The sequence below is a fragment of the Nipponia nippon genome, unplaced genomic scaffold (genome assembly GCF_047370975.1).
Source record: "Nipponia nippon isolate SJK-2023a ecotype South Korea unplaced genomic scaffold, ASM4737097v1 scaffold_5, whole genome shotgun sequence".
NCBI classification, from domain to species: domain Eukaryota; kingdom Metazoa; phylum Chordata; class Aves; order Pelecaniformes; family Threskiornithidae; genus Nipponia; species Nipponia nippon.
Genome location: NW_028262369.1, coordinates 43,511,307 through 43,530,992, shown reverse-complemented (window position 1 = coordinate 43,530,992; position 19,686 = coordinate 43,511,307). Strand labels below are relative to the sequence as shown.

The window sequence follows — 19,686 nt, the reverse complement described above, 5'->3', positions numbered from 1 at the left end:
GCAACAGCTGCAGGAATTTTGAGCTTAAATTTACAACCTATACTTGTGAGTTCTATAATCATAGTGGTTTTGCTGATTGTGAAAATTGCATTGCCTATAAAAATCAATCATGTATCAGGTGAAGTAATGGCTGTGCATGGTGATAAAGAAATGCGAGCCTCACTCAGACCTATGCAGGTTGTCATGAGGCAAGACTAGAGATGTTGCCCGTTTTTGATCCAGAATCCTTGAGGGGTTGTAGAGCTTGCAACGTCTTTGCTGCGCTCCTGAGTGATGGCCTGTGCTTCAGTGACTATGAAGAGGGGATTAGAAGCTCAGTATTTTTGCCATTGCCAGTAGAAGGCCATAGGTTTGCATTGTCCTGGAGAGTAGGACCCTGAGAACTGTCTGGGCTTGTGTTGGCCAGAGCTGGTTGGGACTTGTTTTCCTGTGTCCAGCAGCCTCGTGACTGTGGCCTCCCTGGCTGTAGCTTCAGCTTTGCGAGTGCTGGAGCTGGGAAAGGGCTGGTAGCCCTGGGATGCTGGTGAATCACAGCTGCGGGGGTCAGTGGGTGTCAACGCACATCCTGATGTCAGCTCAGGCTGGGGAAGGCACATGGGCACCTGTCACGCAGTGGCAGGCATCCAGTGGCAAGGAAGCAGAAAGTGGTAAGAATGTGTAAAAAGTAACTGAAGTGTAACGAAGACTTCCCTTCCCAGGGAAGAGACCTTCCTTCATTCCCTGCTCATTCCCTCATCCTGTAAACATCATATTCATCCTGGCAAAGACCTCAGCACACTGGTGGCTCAGCTAGCTGAACACAGGGGTGGTTAGCCTGTATGGTTCTCTGTGTTATTCTTCTAGCAGAATTTGAAGCAGCTTGATTAAGTGTGGCTTAGGCAGGTCAGCAAAAGCTCTAGTTGTAACATTATGGTATTGTAGGCATGCCTTGATGTAATGAATTTATTTTTTTATTCTTCTCTAAGTATTGCCTTAAACTTATAGGAAATACTTGCAGCATAGACTGGCAGGGTCCATACTACCCTGGATGTCTGGAAGGGGAAAAGTTCTGTTAGGATGAGAGATCGTAGCCTAAGTCATTCTTTAGCCTGTGTATACATTGAAAACTTTCCCCGACTCTTGAAATTGAATTTTTTGGCATTCTGGCTTATGGGGGATTAACTTTAAGCAATTACTTCGGTATACCATTCCCCGATGAGTTAAATATGCACTTAGGGGTTCTTATGGCTGACAGAATGCTCTCAACAGAAGTGCCTGAGGCTTTAATGGCATGCAAGGTACACATTATACTCTTAATTGCTATTCTGTGCTGCTGTGGACAGATGCTTCTCTGTAGTTTCTGACTGAGTAAAGTTTATCTTGGTAAGAAATGGCCAGGTTTATCACTTGGTGTCCTTCCTCAGGTAGCAGTTCTGTTTCTTCCCTGAACATACATTCCTTAGAACAAATATCTGGTGTACACTACTATGTTTTAACTACTTAAAGAATGATTGTGACAGCTGACAGTGGAAACATCTACTTTTGGTCTAGCATCAAAATTCAAAATCAAAGGAAAACTTAAAGTAATTCACAAGGTCAGTGCAAGAATTGATTTACTGTTTGAAGAATGCATTGAAATGTTTGAGTCTGCTATTAGCAGGATCAGGTCTCATAACTGCTGTTTTATTAGGTGGATTTGTGTTCAAATATGACAGAGGTCTCAAGTGAAATTTCAGAATGTTATTTAAGCACATGCTTAAAATGAGTCTTTCCCAAATAGGTATGCTTTTCTAAATAACCTTGCGTGGTGTTTTAATGTAGAAAGAAGGAAGGAATCTTCTTTTAATATCTTCATACTTATTTTCTGTTTTTAAGGTGAGACTCGAATTTTTGGGAGATTTCCTCACTGATTGCTCAGCTCGGCAAGAAAATGAAGGATGCCACCTTCCTTTGCACTCCTGTGATTCAGAGACATGAGTCTGTATGTGGGTATGTATTTATGTTACAGGAAATCTTTTTTTGTCCTGAGCCATCATGCCACAGTCAGGCATGTCCTTTCCTTTTGCCTGGGACTATGGCTGACAGCTGTTCTGGAAAGTGCCGTGTGCTGTGCCCTGCCATACAGCAGGGTTGGAGTGAGGAGATGAAATTGAGATTTAAACTTCCATCTCCCCTCATAATTCTCCCCTCTTCTCCTTATTTTTTGCAAAATGAAAGAAAACAGGTTAGGATGCAGGTGTCAGACCCCTGAGGGCACTAATAGGCCTTGATGGCCATGAGGAGCCTCACCTGGGCCTCCAGCCCCTGCCTGCCCACAGCCTGCTAGCGGAGCCCTGGGCCTCCAGCGCCCGCCTCAGCTGTGCCCACCGCACCACAGCCCATCCCTGACCCGCAGAGTGACTTCCTTGCTTGGCCTTGGACCTCCCTCACTGCTGCCTTGTGACCTGGGCTCGTGGCTGGAGACGGCCACCATCTCTGGGCCTGCCCTGCCACCGCGCTCCCCATGCCCTGGCAGTGTGGGTGTTTGTGGCCCTGACCCGCCGCACTGCCTACCACTCTAAGCACAAAGGTAAACTGTTAAATATTGTCATGTATTTTGTCAGAAAATGTGGTATAGGAGGGAGTTTGGTTTGCGAAGAGGTTCGCTCGGTTGCCATTTGAATATTAGCAGCTATGTTGGTCAAACAAATATATTACCAGCTAGCTATAAATCTAGTGAAACTTAAAAATATTTTCACTCACGGGCTTGTGATTGTACGACAAATATGCTAACAGAGGCCCTGGCAGGCAGGGAGTGTTTTTTAGAGGGATTAATTAATGTGAGGATAGCGTTCTTCCCGGTGGAGGAGAAAGCTGATTTATAGCTTCAGGAATCAGCATCAGCCAAGGAATACATTATCTGTTTGCAGATCAGCAAAGCGTGTTATGCCGTTAGGTCAGGAGTGGCCAGCTTCATTCCCCCCCAGTACTGAACACCTTAATTAGAGGAACCTTCCTGAAACTTCTGGCATCCTGAAATTTGCTTTAGGGTAGTATGAATTTGCAGCATCCTAAATGAAATAAGTTCCAGGGTTCTGGTTTCCTAGATTAAAAATAAATTTCTCAAAGCAGTGAATCACAATTAATGAACAACCATGCGACAGTTATTGACAATCCCTTCAGAGTATGCTGCACAGCGGCAAGATACTTACTTCTTCTAATAAGGTCTAACGTGACATAAGGTTCTATCTGAAGGACCTTCTTGCTTTATTAATCTCATTATGACCACTTGAATTGCTACATCCTCTGTAATGATTAAAACATTTGACTCCCAAGTGTGATATTGTAATGAGGATGGAGTTCATAGAATAAGGCATTGTATCACTCTGCAAAGGCTGTCAGCAAGTGGAAATATAACTCAAAGTCCTCAGTGTAATTTCCCTACTGCTTCCATGGAAGAACAAACTCAACAATTTTACATACACACCTATATATGCAGGTTTCCAAATCCAACTAAGAATCCTCTCATGGAAGATATATTTTTGCATATTTAAATCTTAAAAAATATAGATGCCTTGAGCACCAATTTTAAAAGGAGTATGGTTTACTTAGAGTTATGTGAATTGCTGAGCTAAAGTTGACCACTTGTAATGCTGTATGCCCTCCTCTTCCCACAATCTGTCTATTCTTGGGAAGGATCGGGGCTGAGTGTACAAGCCAAATTCCATTTTGACAAATTATCTATTTCCTCTTGTTCTCTGCACTTCTCCTGTACTTGAAAATTTATGAACTGTTCTTCATTTTCTTGAATATACCATTGCTCAGTGGGAGGATATAATTAAATACATATTCAGAAACATGTTTTCATTAAAAAAAAAATAATCTTCATCTGTTCCTCCAAAAACTAAAAAATCTAGTATGAAATTTGGAATCCATCTTGTTTGTAAGTAATAAAGCCAAAGAAAAGAAAGATGTGAAATAAAATTTAACTGTGCCCTTCTTTCTTCTGCAGGGATCTTGAGGGAGAGAAACTTTGCCATTCTTCAGCATGACGATCTAGAATAAAAAAGCATAATGCATGTTGGTCAAGCTATCCTGAGGTATGAAATGAGTTAGTAACTGGAACTGAGAATAATCATTTTACTTCAGGTCTACCTTGTCTGTTTTTTCAACGGGGTGGGAGGGGTTGTGTTATTTCCCATAGAATTAGTTAATCCAGCATTTTCCTGGTTCAAGAGAAATTTCTGTAGGTACAATTGGTGCCTTAAAAGCCTTCAGCGTTGGCTCTACTCAGTGTGATTTTCTGCCAGTGGTTCACCTGTCCCAGCACCACAAACCCAGTGACTTCAATTAACTGCATATTCAGTTTCTTTTTTACACTCTCCATTTTGGTCTAATTACCTGTCTAATGGATACATCCAATTCCCCAAGCTATGTGTTGTTTCCTAATCTTGGTGAAAGCAGTAAGGGAGCATAACAGAATACTGTATAATTAGGGAAGCAAGGTTGATATTTGAATGCAACTTGAAAAAAATATGGAGAAACTCCTGCTTTTGAAACCTCTTGAGAAATATTCCCCAGGTGATCAGAGAACCTGGGGGATATTTGTTTTGGGTAAAATTGATCTACAGGGGACTTTGTCTAGGGCTGGAAACCTGCTGTCCTTTCAGATAGACTTCTTTCTAAAGTACCTTTTTTCTGCTATTTTGACTTTGAATGAGTCAAATCTTGCTCAGACTTTTGCCTTTGCCTTGGTATTTGCAATAGTTCTGCTGTTCAAAATTATTAAGGGGGGTGGCAAAGAAGTATTTGCAAGCCCTGAATAGATAATCCATGATAATAGATTGGATAATAATAGATAATAGTAATAATAATAATAGAATATTTTAAATAATAATGAATGTAATTAATATTAATTATAATAATTTAAATAAATGATTATTTATATCATAACAATAGATTGAATAGATAATTCATAATAATAGATTGGGGGTTGGACTAGATGACCTTTAAAGGTCCCTGCCAACCCAAACCATTCTATGATTCTATGATAAGTGGAATCAAATTATCAATCAGGTAGAGAAACCACCATCTGTCATCTCGGCTTTAGTCTTGTGAGAGACAGTGTGGAAGAATGTTAGAAAAACCCATCAGGACATCATTGCCTGCACTACTGAACATTTCATATTGTATGTATTAGGAAAGAATGTAAAAAACACTTCCTCTGCCCCCTGCCCCTGGTTACCAAGGTAAAAATACAGAAACAAAAGAATAAACTGTGATCAACTATTACAAGAAAGCTAGAAAAAAAGCTGAGATATACTGAGAGATTTTTTTTTTTCTGAGGGTAATTTTTACTATTAATTATTTGTTTTATAAGGTCACTTTCCTATGATGCTATTTGAAAGCATCTTATGCACTGAACTAAAAAACATTTCCTTTATTTATTGCATGGGAGGGATTGTGAGCTTTTGGAAGCTGTATGGTTTGGTAATTATATCATTGTTGTTCAGTTGTCAGGCTAACTGAATTTTCCACTTGGTTGAGGATTGGGTAGAATTTGTTCTCATTAGTCTTAATAAAAGAGAACCAACAGTTGCACTAGGAGTGATCATATTCTTAATGTTCTTTGAAAACATAACTGCTTCAGGTCATTGCAATACATGTGTGTGATACATAAATACTTTAGTTGTTTTGGTTTGGGATATTGACTCAAATGTCAACCGTGAGCCTGACTTCCATGTTTCTGCATAGTTTTCGTGTTCCATTTTAATTTCATCCTTATTATTAAAGGAAGTTCTTTTTATCCTGTGGTACAGAAATTCATACATGATATATATAAGGCAGTCATAGTCTTGTCAAGAAGACAAGAGAGCTGTTGTTCAGGTTCTAGGGGAAAGTTTTCAGAAGGAAAATCATGGGTAGGATAAGGGGGTCTAAAGCTTCATTTTCCTGTTTTCATTTCTTAGTAGGCTGTTGAAACTAAAGTTGTAACTGCACTAATGCAAAACTAGGTTGATAGCTCCTCTTACACCTTGTGGAGTTTGCAAAGAGGAGGGACTCTAGGCTCAAAATTATTTGTTGCTACAGTGGATTAATTTTTTTCTCAACAGTTCAAAAGATGACAACCTTTTGACATACATCCTAGAAGTTGATGCTATATCTAGTCAGCACCAAAATCAGATAAATCTGAACAATCCAAGGTGTGTTGATCTATTTGTAGGGATGTGGATATATATTAAGATTGTAAGGGTAATATTTGCTTACTTTATTGTGACTTGATATCTTTTATCTGAAATGATCAGACATGGTAGATAAAAGAGAATTTTAATTTATAATTTCAAGAAAACAAATAGGTAAAGTGGGGAAATGAAATTATTCCATGCATTAGTTGTGAATGCTGAACAAGATCTTACATAGTGCTATTTTTATTCTATCCATACAGTAAGATCTCTTTGAAAAGTTTTCAGGTCTTTTAGTGCCACTAGTTGGTTCTGATTTGTGCCAAAAGCTGCTACGAGCCATCAGCTGCTATAGACCCTTTTCCATAAGATATTACTTTAATTAGCTGCTTTTGTTTTGTTTTGTTTTTTTTCAAATAACCTAGGTTGTTTCTATATCAACAGAGTTCTAATTTTAGTTTGTTACTGTCTTTACTATTTAATGATTGTTTAGTCCTTACCAAAATACTTCAGTTATTAGAAGGATAAACATACTTGTAAGTGGACTGAGTACCTTGGAAGTATGGAAAGAGTGTAATGTATATACATAGTGTAGTATTCTGTGCCTGTAATGCAGTGTAATAGAAGTGTTGGTGCAGTGCCATTGTAAGACAGTGCCAGATGCCAGAGGCACACAGCATGATTTGCTATTTCGCTAATTCTATTAGATAGGTAGTTGTGGGCTTGTGGCAAGTGTCCTACTGACGGTGCTGTAACTACTCCAAGGCTGGAAACCACATCTTCTGCACCTTAATTTGTTTGAACTACAAAACTCCCACTTGAAAATCTTCTCCAAAAGGCACTACTTTTTTTTGAGAGCATTGTATTTCTCAATATTATTTCTCTAAAGACAATTTATGAGTCTAAAAAGACAAGAATAGCAAAGCTGATGCTGAGAAAAGGAGTGAAGTCCATGTGTTTTGTTTGTATATACATGATACTGGTACTCAGATGGAGTATTTGCCAAACTGTAATCTGTTATACGCCTTTAAAAATTGACCTTAAAAGGCTTCTTCAAATAAAGATAAAGAGAACCAACCCAAACCAAAAAAACCCCACCAGATCCTTTCTGACAACACTGCGGACATCAGTACACAGGAGACATTTACATTTTATGTTGAAGTAGCTTTACTTGTAGGAAACTGGGTAGATTGTAAGCCTTTCATTGTCCAGGAAAACCATATTTAACATTCCAGATATATTTCTGCTGGTTTAGGGCTGAGTTTCCTCAAGTGCTGTCAGCAGTGGGAGGGACACACGGGTGGAAAGGCTTGTGTTCTGTTACTTGTCTAAGGATTGGTTTAGTTTGCTGTGGTACTTTGCTGTTTATAAGATCATGGAAATAGACATACATTTAGCAAGAAAACAGAATATGATGGTTCAACCTGTTGAATTATTCATTTTTGGAGATACACTTTCCTTAGGGAGAGAGATAAGCCTTGCATTGGTAATGTCACAACAGCATGCCATTCTTTGCAAGGCAGGAATAAGGTAATGACCACCAAGAGAAAAGTAAGGTATAGTCTGGGAGAACAAGAGGATGTTGCTGGTATTTTTATAATCATTTGAAAAGCCTTCTTAATAAGAAAATTAATAGCTATAGTATTTTTATCTGATACTGACCAGACCACTCAATGCTTTACTCTAAAAGTTTGAAGTTGTGTTTATTGAAATGTATGGCTCCTCATTGTTTGCAAATGGTTTACTTACACTTGGGAGGCTTTGCTCTGTGCGTACTTACATATACGACATTTTGATATTGTTAAGACAGCAAACATTCTACGTAAATGTGCAATATGCGCTTTAAAATTGCTTGGAGGAAAATGTGGGGTTTTTTTGATATCCATGTATATATGGATATATATATCTTTCTATCTATGTATTCAGGATGACTGTCAACATGCTAGTTTGTATTTGCCAAATGATGATGCTTGCCTATTAAAGAATAGACTTGGGACCTAATTAGCATTTTTTAAATGAAGTCAATCAGTCAGAAGTTAGCAAAAGACTGAAAAAGGTTGCCCACATATTTTTGTTTTTTCCTACTTGTATGTAGGCATTAGGATATACAGTCTTGGGTTACAAAATCATAGGACTGGGGGAGATCTTGATCTCCCTTAATTTCTGCCATGGGCCCAAAATTAAATCATCTGTACCGTGTATTCCCAAAAAATATTTATCTAGCCTTTTCATAAACGTTTGCAATTATGGAGAGTCAAAAACCTCACCTGTCAGGCTGTGATCTCATACTAATTTTTCATTAGAATGGCTGTTTTACTTAGTCCAAAGGGTTGCTCACTTATAACACAACACTAATTACCCTCCATCTTATTGATCTATGTGTGTATCTGAGTTTATTTACTGCATGCTATTTCAAACTTTGCTGTCAAGACAGGATTATTAATTTCTGAGGTGTTCATCAATAGAAAGATTAAGTTTTTTGCTAATTTTTATGCATTTTCTCAGTCCCTCTGTAATTCAAGAAGCTGATATCTGTATCTTATAAATTAAGGAATTATAAAGTCAGAAATGTCCAATAATGCTGACTCTTACATTTAAGACCCTTTTCGAGTTTGTCCCCCACCCCGAAAGCAGTTCTTCCACTGACTTTACTGGAAGCTGTGAGTGCTCAGTTCTTCTGCAGATCATTCTAAGCTCCCAAGTCTATGTATTTAGAAAATGAATAGCCAATTAATGCCTAACTTGGAAGAAGTGATCCCCACCTTGTGATTTGGGAGATAGTATTGGTGCCAGAGCTATACATCTGGCTTGTACTCTGCTACCTAAATTGAAAGAGTAGAGCCAGGAGGTAATTATGGTCTACATACATCATTGTGGAGGTGGGAGCCCATTCTGCCTCCCTCTCTGTTATGGTCCCTTTGGGTATGGGCAAGGTGCAGTCATTTTTTGAACTTGTGTAGTACAATGTCAGTCTACTCCAGTTCGGGTCACAGCAGTTTTCCAAGAGTGCACACGCTGATTTTGCAGTATGATCCAAAACTGTCTGCTACAGTAGAAAAGCAGATTATACTGCGTCCCTCTGGTTAAACTCCTGGGTAAACAGGGTGAACTCTCTACCCAATTTTCTATGGAGCTTTTTTGACAGGAGAAAGCTTAAACTATGAGCTCTCTTCAAGCTCTGGAAAGGACTACACTTGATGTGAGAACAGGTACCCCTGGCTTATCTCCTTAGCCTGTGTCCCCCAACATAGTAAGTCTTGATCTTCTGCTCATTCATTTCTTATGACTCCTGTTATATCCTCCTTCCCTGCAGCTCCTCTCTTCATTCATCTCAAAATCCTCTAGACACATGCTCTGTTAAGTCAGTGATTCTCTGTGCCAGCCTCCAACAGAGCTCTCACAGGCCTGTTTCTCTGTCTCCAAGGTTGACTGGAGTTCAGCTCTTGCCCTATTGCAGCTCTTACCAGACCTCTCCTTGCATCCCCTGTGTTATGGAAAAATCTGTGTCCCTTCTAGTTCCTTCTGCTATTATCTTGATGTGTTTTTGTCCAAGATATAACGTGAATTAGATGGCATGGCACCCGAAAGAGTTACAATTGCAGCATGACATAAGTTCAGCTCTCATGTGGTAATTGTTCCTCAGCATCTGCATAACTAGCTCTCACTAAATTTAGGTATTCATGTTCTAGCTTCATGAATATATATGCCAGGTAGGGCTGACTTCTACTTTACTTGAAACTACCACAGAGTTCCATGGGATTAAGGAGGACAGGATCTAACTGTTAATGTAATTTGTAGTCCCTTTGGGGCAATGAACAGACTTTTTTTAGTTAACTGCACCTGTTTTCACTTCTGTATCCTTGTGATTATTCTGAAGGAGAGGAGAGTAAGATGTGGTAAAAGCCATCAGAATTCTAGTGCCTGATTGGCTTTTTCTGTAGTTTTGTTCTCCACTTCTTATCTTCTCATGTAAATAGCCACTAAGAGCTCTATTAAAAAGTTCTTTGATCAGGGTCAAAGAATTATCAAAGCCAGCAAACTAAAAGTTGAATTGGCAACCAGATGCTTGGAAGAAATGAGCACCATTTGGCTGTGAACTACCTTTAACCAGGATTTAATTACAATATTCATTACTTCAGAGACTAGGAAAATTCAATATGACAATCTTGAGGGACCAATAGTAATAAAATAATGAAAAACTCTAAAAAAATCAGCCAAGTGAGAGAGTATATCTGTATCAGTAAAACAATCATAATTAAAAGTAATTTAATTTCAAATGTGTGATTGTTTTGTGTAGCCTTTAGAGAAAAAGGATAAAAAGAGAAACCACTGAAAAAAACACTGAAATATGTCGTCTTGTACTGCTGGATGCTGAAGATGGTTATGGTGTTAGTTATGAGTGCTTTCTGCTATTTTGGGTCAATCATACATATATCTTGCTGTAATCACTGTAACTTTTTATTCCTTATTGGCCCAGTTTCATTACTATCACACCAATGTTAAATCCCAATCCATCTGGTAAGTGACAGAAGAGCCCAAAGGTCAAGGGGCTGCTTTTGCAAAATATACCTGATGCCTGGTCATAACATCCTTCTGTGCAAATTGTAGATAGTTATTACTTGATTTTGTTTTAAAACAGGTAATTTACATGTGAGCCACTTGGATTCTGCAGCAGAAGAATATTTTGAGTTTTAATTCAATTATAATTTCTACGGAATTTTGTTTTAATGTTTGTTTCATGATAGCAAATACATTTTAATAAACTGCATACCAGCTCTGGGCACCTCTTATAAATTGTAAAACTGACCCAGGGGTTCAGGTGTCAAATAGTTGTTTTCCAAATATCAGCAATTTCTGAAACTGCATTTATCCTGGCATTAATATTCTTATTTGCACAATGCTGTGAGATACTGACATTAATCCATTACTGTATATTAAAGCCATACCTTTTGAAGATAACATCATATTGCCACTGAATGTTTGCGGGTGCTGTTTCCTGCAGTTATGTATATCAAACTGCTGAAAATGTCGTCACCTGTAAACAGATTAGGCCTTTCTGAAGTACTCTCATTGATCTCAGTAAGGTTTATGGTAATCCATGGAAGAGAACAAAGGATACTACTTTTTAAGACACTATTTGCAGTATCATTTTTACAGCTTGCTACCCCATCTGCTTTTTAGATTATACAGACTTTACTTTTTTTTCCTACATCACAATAGTGTAAGTACATTTTGAAGGCTGAAATATGTGTTTAAAAACACATTTCCTGCCCATCTAAAAGATTTCTTTTTTTTTTTTTTTTTGTCATTTTTGAAATGACAGCCTTTCAGGTAACATTGTTTTATCAGTCAGTTTAGCTAATCTATTGAGGATGTAATTTACTATTCATGCTGCACAAGGCATTTTCTTTTCTGTATGTTATATACATATGTGTGCAAGAATAATGTAGTCCTGTGGCTGCTATTATCTTTCTTTCATTGTTAGGTGTTTCATTTACTACCATATGTCCCTAAGGAGCAAGACTGCTTAGTTTCATTTGATTGGATTTTAAAATCTATTTGATGAATTAGGTCCACCGAGGCACACCTCTGATGCAACATGGGTTCTACAGAAAGTATTGGGGATACAAAGAAATGTACTCAGATAATTCTGTTTTCAAAGTCTGCTTCTACAAATGCACTAGATTTAACCCAAACAAGTGGAGAAACTGAATATTGTTCCCAGCATGTTTTCTGCAATAATGGCATATATCTTCTTTAAAGTCAACCACATACTTTTATGCTCCTCTCTAAATCTGCTTTAGTCAAAGAAAGAAGGGATGTGGGCAGAATATGAAGAAGTGGTAAACCCAAGTAATTTTTAATGAACAGTCATCATAGAATCATAGAATGGTTAGGGTTGGAAGGGATCTTAAAGATGATCTGTTTCCAACCTCCCTGCACCTCTCTCATTGGCTCCTCTATCACTTGGAGAAGGAAGTTATCATCAACACATTCCAGGAACCTCCTGGGTTGCTTATACCCTGCTGTGTTGTCCCTCCAACAGATGTCAGGGTGGTTGAAGTCCCTCATGAGGACCAGGGCTTGTGAACATGAGGCTGCTCCTATCTGTTTATAGAGGGCCTCATCTGCAAGGTCTTCCTGGTCAGGTGGCCTGTAGCAGACCCCCACTATAATGTCACCTATCCCTGCCCTCCCTTTAAACGTGACCCATAAGCTCTCGATTGGCTCCTCATCCACCCCCAGCCAGAGCTCCATGCACTCCAGCTGGTCACTAACATAAAGAATGACACCCCCTCCTCATCTCCCCTGTCTGGCCTTCCTTTAGTCATTAGTTTGTTGTGCTTTGAAGACAATATATGCAATAAAAATGCCTAAAGTCATAGCCACTCTGGCCTGTATAATGGTCAATAGCACTTTACTTATGCAAAACTATAAAGTGTCTATATTTTCCCTACAGCCAAATGTCAATGTAGATCATAAATAACACAAAAGCAAAACTTGGACCCGAATGTGGATTCAGCAATCTCTCTGAACAGTTGTCTGTAAAAAATTGATCTTGGATTAGACCTGGAAGGTTGACTAAAGATTTTGTGGGCCTCTATGTACAGAGCCTAAATGATACCAACATTTTCCCAAATATGTTGCATTAAACATGCACATTAACCTGTATACATGTGTTAAAATGTAGTAGTTTATTTGCTTTGACTCACGTTTTTTTGCTTCAATAATTTAATCTATTAAAAATAAAAAGCATTTCACTCTGAGAAAAGTAGCATTTTTGTGAATAAATTCCATCAAGATGATGAACAGAAGAAATCAGAGTGTATATTACTCAGAAATTAGGTTAACAATATTTTTCAAATAATATGTATGCAAGATGGGGGGAAGATGGAATACAGGATGACTACTTAAAACTGACTTTCCATTAGCAATATTATGATTCCAGTGTAACCTATGTCTTTACTTCCATATCATCCGTATGCAAAACATGAGTACGTCTCAAGATATTAATAATAGCATTATTATTGTAATAATTATTGTAAGTGATGTCAGCAATTCTGGAAGAAAGCAGAAAAAATTTATTTCTAAAAGCAAAAAATTGCTCTGGCATGTTCAAAGAGGACAGGAAACTGAAATGTAACTGACTTGAGGGTGTTCTTTACATTCATGAAACAAAAAGATGACAAGGCTTATTCACAAGTTCATCAACTTGATATTTTAAAAGAAAATAAGGTACAAGGAAAAGAAATATAAAAACAGTTAAATTAGGAAGGTGGGTTTATCCTTCTTCAGTGGGTTATTCAAGGCAATCTTGTGAGAATAATGAAATAGATTTTCAGAAGTGGAGAAAGAGATCTCTTTCTGGAGAAAGGAAATGTCTTTGTTGGCGTAGATTAAAAAGATATACTTTTTTTTTGCTCTCCTGGGAACTTTTAAACATGGTGGAAAAACATTAGATGGGACAAGAATGGGCCAGGAGAGTATTTTTCCCCAGTCCCTCTACTTTCGAAGTTTGAAGAGAAGTCTGAATCACGTTATGTCAAACTGCTTACAAGGGCACAGACTTGGCTTTCATCTGTGCTCAGTGTAACCTTTGTATGCAAACACAGATCTGTCAGTTAGTGTTGACTTCCATCAATACGTTACCTAAGATCCATGCCAGTGTTCTCTCCATAACAACATGAGACACCAATATCTGTGTATCGCAACTTCTAAGCCTGGTAGTGGGGTACAGTGATACTCTCGTAGGCCCCAGCTGTAGACTTGTATGTCTTCCCATTACACTCGATGGGACTAGTGCTGTGCTTGTTTAAATTCTGAAGTCCAAGACAAAGAAAATACATCACTGAAAATACAGCTGTAAGATATAGATGTCATGAAAGTCTTATTGAAGTTTAAAAAGTTGAATTGAAACCTTACCGTGACAAAACCTTTGCCTTGGAATTCGTACTTATTCACACGGGGCTTTTTTTTTTTTAAACCTACTGAGTAGAATTTCTTTGGACAGTACAGAAGAACCTTCTTATTCCTTTGAGAGAAAGAAAGAGTCATTAATAAAAAAAATTTTAAAAAAGAAGTCTTGCTACTTTGCCAAGGACAAGTCACAGTGGGCATAAAATTCCTTAAGGTCTATTGTATGTCATATCCTTCAATGAAATAATGTTTTGACCAAAACCTCATGAATCCCTTTATTATTTCTCTATCAAAACTAAAAGCAGACACTATTACAATCATTTCGTCTATACTTCATTTCCACAGTGAGGTAATGTAATTTATAATCTTACATACAGTGAAATAATGCATGAAAAAGTATGTTTTCAAGAAGTTTTGAAGGAGATACATTTGACCAGAAGGTAGATAATGTGCAAGATTTATTTTCTAAATTAGCTCTCGCTCTGCTATGTTTAGCTGTATCTACATCACATTCCCCAAATGCGTTGCTTAATATTTTCTTTTAATTTATTATTGAAGAAGAATAAATGCTTTCTAGTATTTTTAGATTGTGGTAAGCAAGATCTTCCAAACTGTAGGTTTTAAGTTCATTGTAACATAGTTGGCTCAAACTGGAAACAAAGATGACTTTTATAGTATCTGTTACAAAGCTCTTCGGTGTGGTTATATACCATGGATGCCTATTAGAAATAATCTTTTAAAGCTGTGCAATAGTTTTTTCTGTTAGGAAATGAATTTGCTCAAAAGCTGAAACTTCTGCGGGAATTGAATGTTTTCAGTTATTTTCATGTGGGAAACACGGTTTCAACCTTTGCTTTTGTTTTTAGAGGCTGCCATTTTTTACATTTAATTTTGAATTGGATATTGCAGTGGATAATGTTTTGACGTCTGAAGGAAAAAATGTCGTAAGCATTTAATAGTAATGTCATAGAATGGTATTTATCTACGTAGAATATTTAACTGTCATTTCTTAATTAATTTCTGCTAAATGAAGATTATTTAGAATTCTCAAGCTCAAATTCATTCAGGTGGAATTCATAGTGTGTGAAATATCACTGTTTTACTATTAAAGTATTATTAAGAGTCGGCTCAAAAGTTAACTTGCTAATTTGTGGAGAATTTGACAGTGAATTCTCTTCAGTTTTCTCAAGCAGTTCCGGGGGGCTTTTAAATACTGGCAGAATGCAGGCTGGAAAGCTGCATCCTGTGGTTTTGCACAAATAAATAAAGTTTTGCTATTCTTTGCTGTTACTCCATTTTACAGCTGTATTAAGACTGAGATAACACAACCTAAATATATGAAAGCTTTACTGACATTCGCAATTTATCTATCTCAAACTCAAAGTGCAAGCATGCACTTCATATTATGTTATATTTCATATTTTCTCTCTACTTGGGCTTACTGCAAGTATTTATTATGTGTATTCAAGGCCTAGTAACATATAGTTGAGGCACATTTGCAACTGCTATCGTATTGATATCTGAAGAGAAGGCACTATTATTACCTGGGATGTATTTAGCAGGGTGCAATGCTAAATAAATAGAATGGAGACTCTCATTCCCATTCATGTATGAGAAATGATTGGGCCAATGTACTGGCCAGCTCTACACTGGAAAAAAGAGAAGTGGTGGCATAAACAAAGAGCTTTGTAAAAAAATGTAGGATGCCTGTGAGCAGCACTGTTCTAGGAGTGCACAACTATGAAAAGAAATATTTAAAATAAATACACAGAACTAGAGTATTTTAACAACTTAAACTATGTCACAAAATCTATTCACTCCCTCTTCTATTCACAAAGGAGCCACCAGAACTTCAGTGGGTTTTGAAATTTTATGAAATGGATGTGTCTGCCTGATGGGAACAGTCTGGACTTTATGACCCAGTATACACCTCTGTGTCTGGGCCAGATACTATCTACTTATTTCACAGTTTGCATTGTTTACTAGCATGAAGAATTCAAAGCCTTGCTTCTGTCTGAGCATTTTTTTATTTACCTGTGTTTGCATTCAAGATTCACCTCCTTTCCTTATATGCTCCCAGATCAAATATTCTTTTACCTTCTTTCCTTACATGCTCCCAGACCAAATATTCTTTGTACCAGTCATCCTATAAGCCAGAATCTACAGTAGTAATAATGTAGCCTTTTTTCTGTCTAAAGAGCAAAGAATTCTACAAACTATAAAACTCTAACACAATAGAATTAAAAATAATAAAATAAACAGTATGAAAACAAAACTAATTGATAAACTAGAATAAATCTCATCATTGATATGATAAAATGATCATGAGAACAACTGGTATATAGGCCAAAGTTAATTAAAGTAGAAATATTTTCAATATTTTTCAGTAGAACTCCTTGTACACTGTGATTTCTTCTACAGACAAGAATGTTTTCCCTGTCATCAAGAGTATAAATTCTGTGTAATACCAACAGTTAAGTTTCTTTCAAGCAGAAGTGATGCATGTCACATGGATTGTTACCAGGCCAGCTTGGTTGTAAACGATTTTCAAAAGTGTGATAATATTTCCATTCCTTAGCAGAGTGACTTGGTGTGGAGAATCTTCAGTTGCATGGTTCAGGAAATTTCATAAGGTAACCAACTATAATTACTTTAGATTGAGTTGAGTCTCTGGTCTGTCATTAATTTAGATGTGTTATCATTTTTGACATTACTGTATACTGTTTTAGTAGGAAATTGTATACTTTTTTCTTTTTTCAAATGAAGAGAGATTTGTGGTTATAATTTTAAATTAATAGTGTCTGCTAGAAGTCTGAAGAGTTTGACCTAAGATCAGACAAGATGTTTTCGTTGGACAAGTTTAGGGCTTCATCTTGATATATTTTGAATGGTTCCCACAGGCTAAGTAACATCAAGATGTTGCTAGTTTCAGTCACATTTATAGATAGATGCTGGAGTTATGTTGTTATCACTATTATGCTTTTTACTTATAGCTTGCAGTTGACAATATTGATGATATATTTTTTATTCCATCCAGATGTCTGGCTGTTTTGAACTGGGGGGGGGGGGGGGGGGGGTGGATTTTTTTTTTTTTTGAACCACTATTGTCTGCAAGAAATAAGATTTCTCCTTCCATTTGTGTATAATGGGTTTCCAGTTCTGCTGAACAGTGCTAAGGGAGAGTGTTTTTTAGTTTGCTTCTTTTGACCCATTAAATTGTTTTATTGCATTTTGGTAATGTATAAATTATTGACTGGCGCTTGATTTTCTGCCTTACCTAAGTCTTTTGAGTAATCTCTTATATTAAGGACTTCTAAAGATTTTTTTTTTTTTTTTTTTAAATCCATTGTTGTTAAATTGCTGTCATTCACTTTCTGGAAGTGTTTTTGTATTGTTGTGATGTGTGCAAACAGTATAAGCTATGTCTTTACCTTGAGAATTTTTGTGGAGGTTACATTCCTGAGAGCATTTCAGAAATCTCTTGACTGTTGTATCAAAGCTGAGTATACAGTGCTCCTCCAGTATTGCAGATTCTTCCTCTGACAATGAAGCTGTTTCATAGGCTAAATTATAATGGTTTGAGAGTTTCACAGATTACCTGAATGCTATTCACTCTAACAGTATTGGAGAATACAGATTACATCGTTTGGAGTGACTGTTTCCATTTTCTTGCTTTCAGGGTCAATGGGTATTTGGGGCCTACTTGATACCACTTACTGAAAATTCTTTCTGAGAATGGTTCACTTGCCATCGAGATAGAAGGTTTGAAAAGCTGCACAGAAACAAGTACTTTTCAGAGATTCTATATTAAATTTGGAAGGTGGTTTCCCATTAAATGAAACAGTATATTTAAGTACGAGATTGGGAACTGGGGATTTATCGCGCTTAATTCATATTAATCATTATATGATTATAATATCATTAATACATATCATACTTGAGATCACTGTTTTACATTGAATTCTGTATGTGTGGACTTGTGCCTTCGTAAATTCCTAGAGAAACCAATAGGAATGTCACTTATCTTTTCTGGATATGTAAAGTTTAGTTTTAGCATCCAATGATGTGCTGAATAACCTTTGTAATAAATACAGACCAAACAAAGTATTCATTATGACATTGTTTTCCTTCCAATATACTGTTGAATATATTGTACATATTGGTACAAAGCTTTTTATGTTGATGGACATGATCACTTGTATACTGGCACTGATCATATTTCTCTTTTTTTCTGAGATTGTAAATTACTGTTCTCTTGTGGGATTATATAGCTGAGAACACTCTGGAAAGATGAGACTAAAAAATGAGGGATTTTTTGTTGTTGTTCTTTGTTTTTATAAATCTTTCCATGACTCTTCATTCAGCAAAATTTTAAGTTCATTCCTGCAAGTTTCCAAACAAGACAGATCACTCATCTTCATACTAAAGGCTGAAGTGATGTAACTTAGTAATGATAGCTACTGGGCTCTTTATAGGCTGGCTTGCCAAATAATAATGCAGTTTTCATGTAGTAGCCACTGCTTTTGTGTGATCCCCCTGCAAGGAGAATAAATTTACTACTACGCGGATGATGATGCATATCCCTGTGTGTCAGTCCGATAAAATGCACATAATAAAATCTGGTTTGATTTCTAAACTGAACTAAAGTCTAGTTCAATGCATGTATTGAACTAGATACAACCAACAGCACAGCCACTTTAAAAAGGGGTAAATAGGGAAGGTCTTACTGAGAGATTATATGAATTTTCATCAGGGCCTTCTGAAATAGCTGTACTGAGAACAACTTTGCATTTCAGTAGATGCACGAGATTTAGATATTGCATTTCTACACGTGCATGCATACGCAGCGCATGGAGACAGGGGCATCCAACTGTGGTCTTATTGCAGAGCACTAATGCCTAATGTAGATTCATCTTTGGTTACTGTTGCTTCCTTCTCCTTGGAGATGAATTAAGTTGCAACTGTATAGGAGCTTGTTTTAACATACAAATTAGTATGAACTTTGGTAGGATGCACATATAAAGTATACTAATTCTTTATCAATATTCATGTCACCATACTGTGTTAAATTTAAGCTACTTTGGAAGTTCATTATATCAATCAGTAGAAAGACACTCTTTTCTGGAATAAGAGTAGTTTCATGTGTGAAGGATTTGTAACAGCACATGCGCAAGCAAGAATGTACATAAGACCGCTTTTTGAATCAGAGTATCAGTGCAGGTATTTTATCTGGTTTTGCTTTGAAGACTATCTTTGAAGCTGTCTTTGGATTTACCACCATGTTTTTGTATTTGATCATTTATTCTGTTACTAGTTAAAGCAAAAATTGCCTTTGTCTTTTTTTTCAATGCTAAAATAATTAATAGCTTCACTGACTTATACATAAGAAATGCCCCATTGAGCTCCCAAGGTGGGGATTTGGCTGGTCCTGATGAAATACAGGTGCAGGGTTGTACTACTCTGATATATTGCAAATCCCCCCTCATCCTCCTGAAAACCACAAGTAAAACTGGCAAATGGGGCAAGCAGAAGAGCATAGAAATCATGAATAGCAATGGTTTAGCAAATTTTTAATCTGAAACTCATCAAGAATATGAATGGTCCTATGGCCACTCCACTGCTTTGAGTT

At 37.1% G+C, this 19,686-nt stretch overlaps 1 long non-coding RNA gene across 1 annotated transcript in view; it reads left to right on the top strand.

Annotated features, from left to right (window-relative positions):
* LOC148052158 (uncharacterized) overlaps positions 1 to 16,691 on the top strand; it is a 94,469-nt gene extending 77,778 nt beyond the window's left edge. Inside the window, exons 4-6 of the long non-coding RNA XR_015699261.1 lie at positions 1,855 to 1,968; positions 3,971 to 4,058; positions 16,639 to 16,691. This is a non-coding gene — a long non-coding RNA (uncharacterized LOC148052158). The remainder of the gene's footprint in view (positions 1 to 1,854; positions 1,969 to 3,970; positions 4,059 to 16,638) is intronic.
* The last annotated feature ends 2,995 nt before the right edge of the window (positions 16,692 to 19,686 follow it).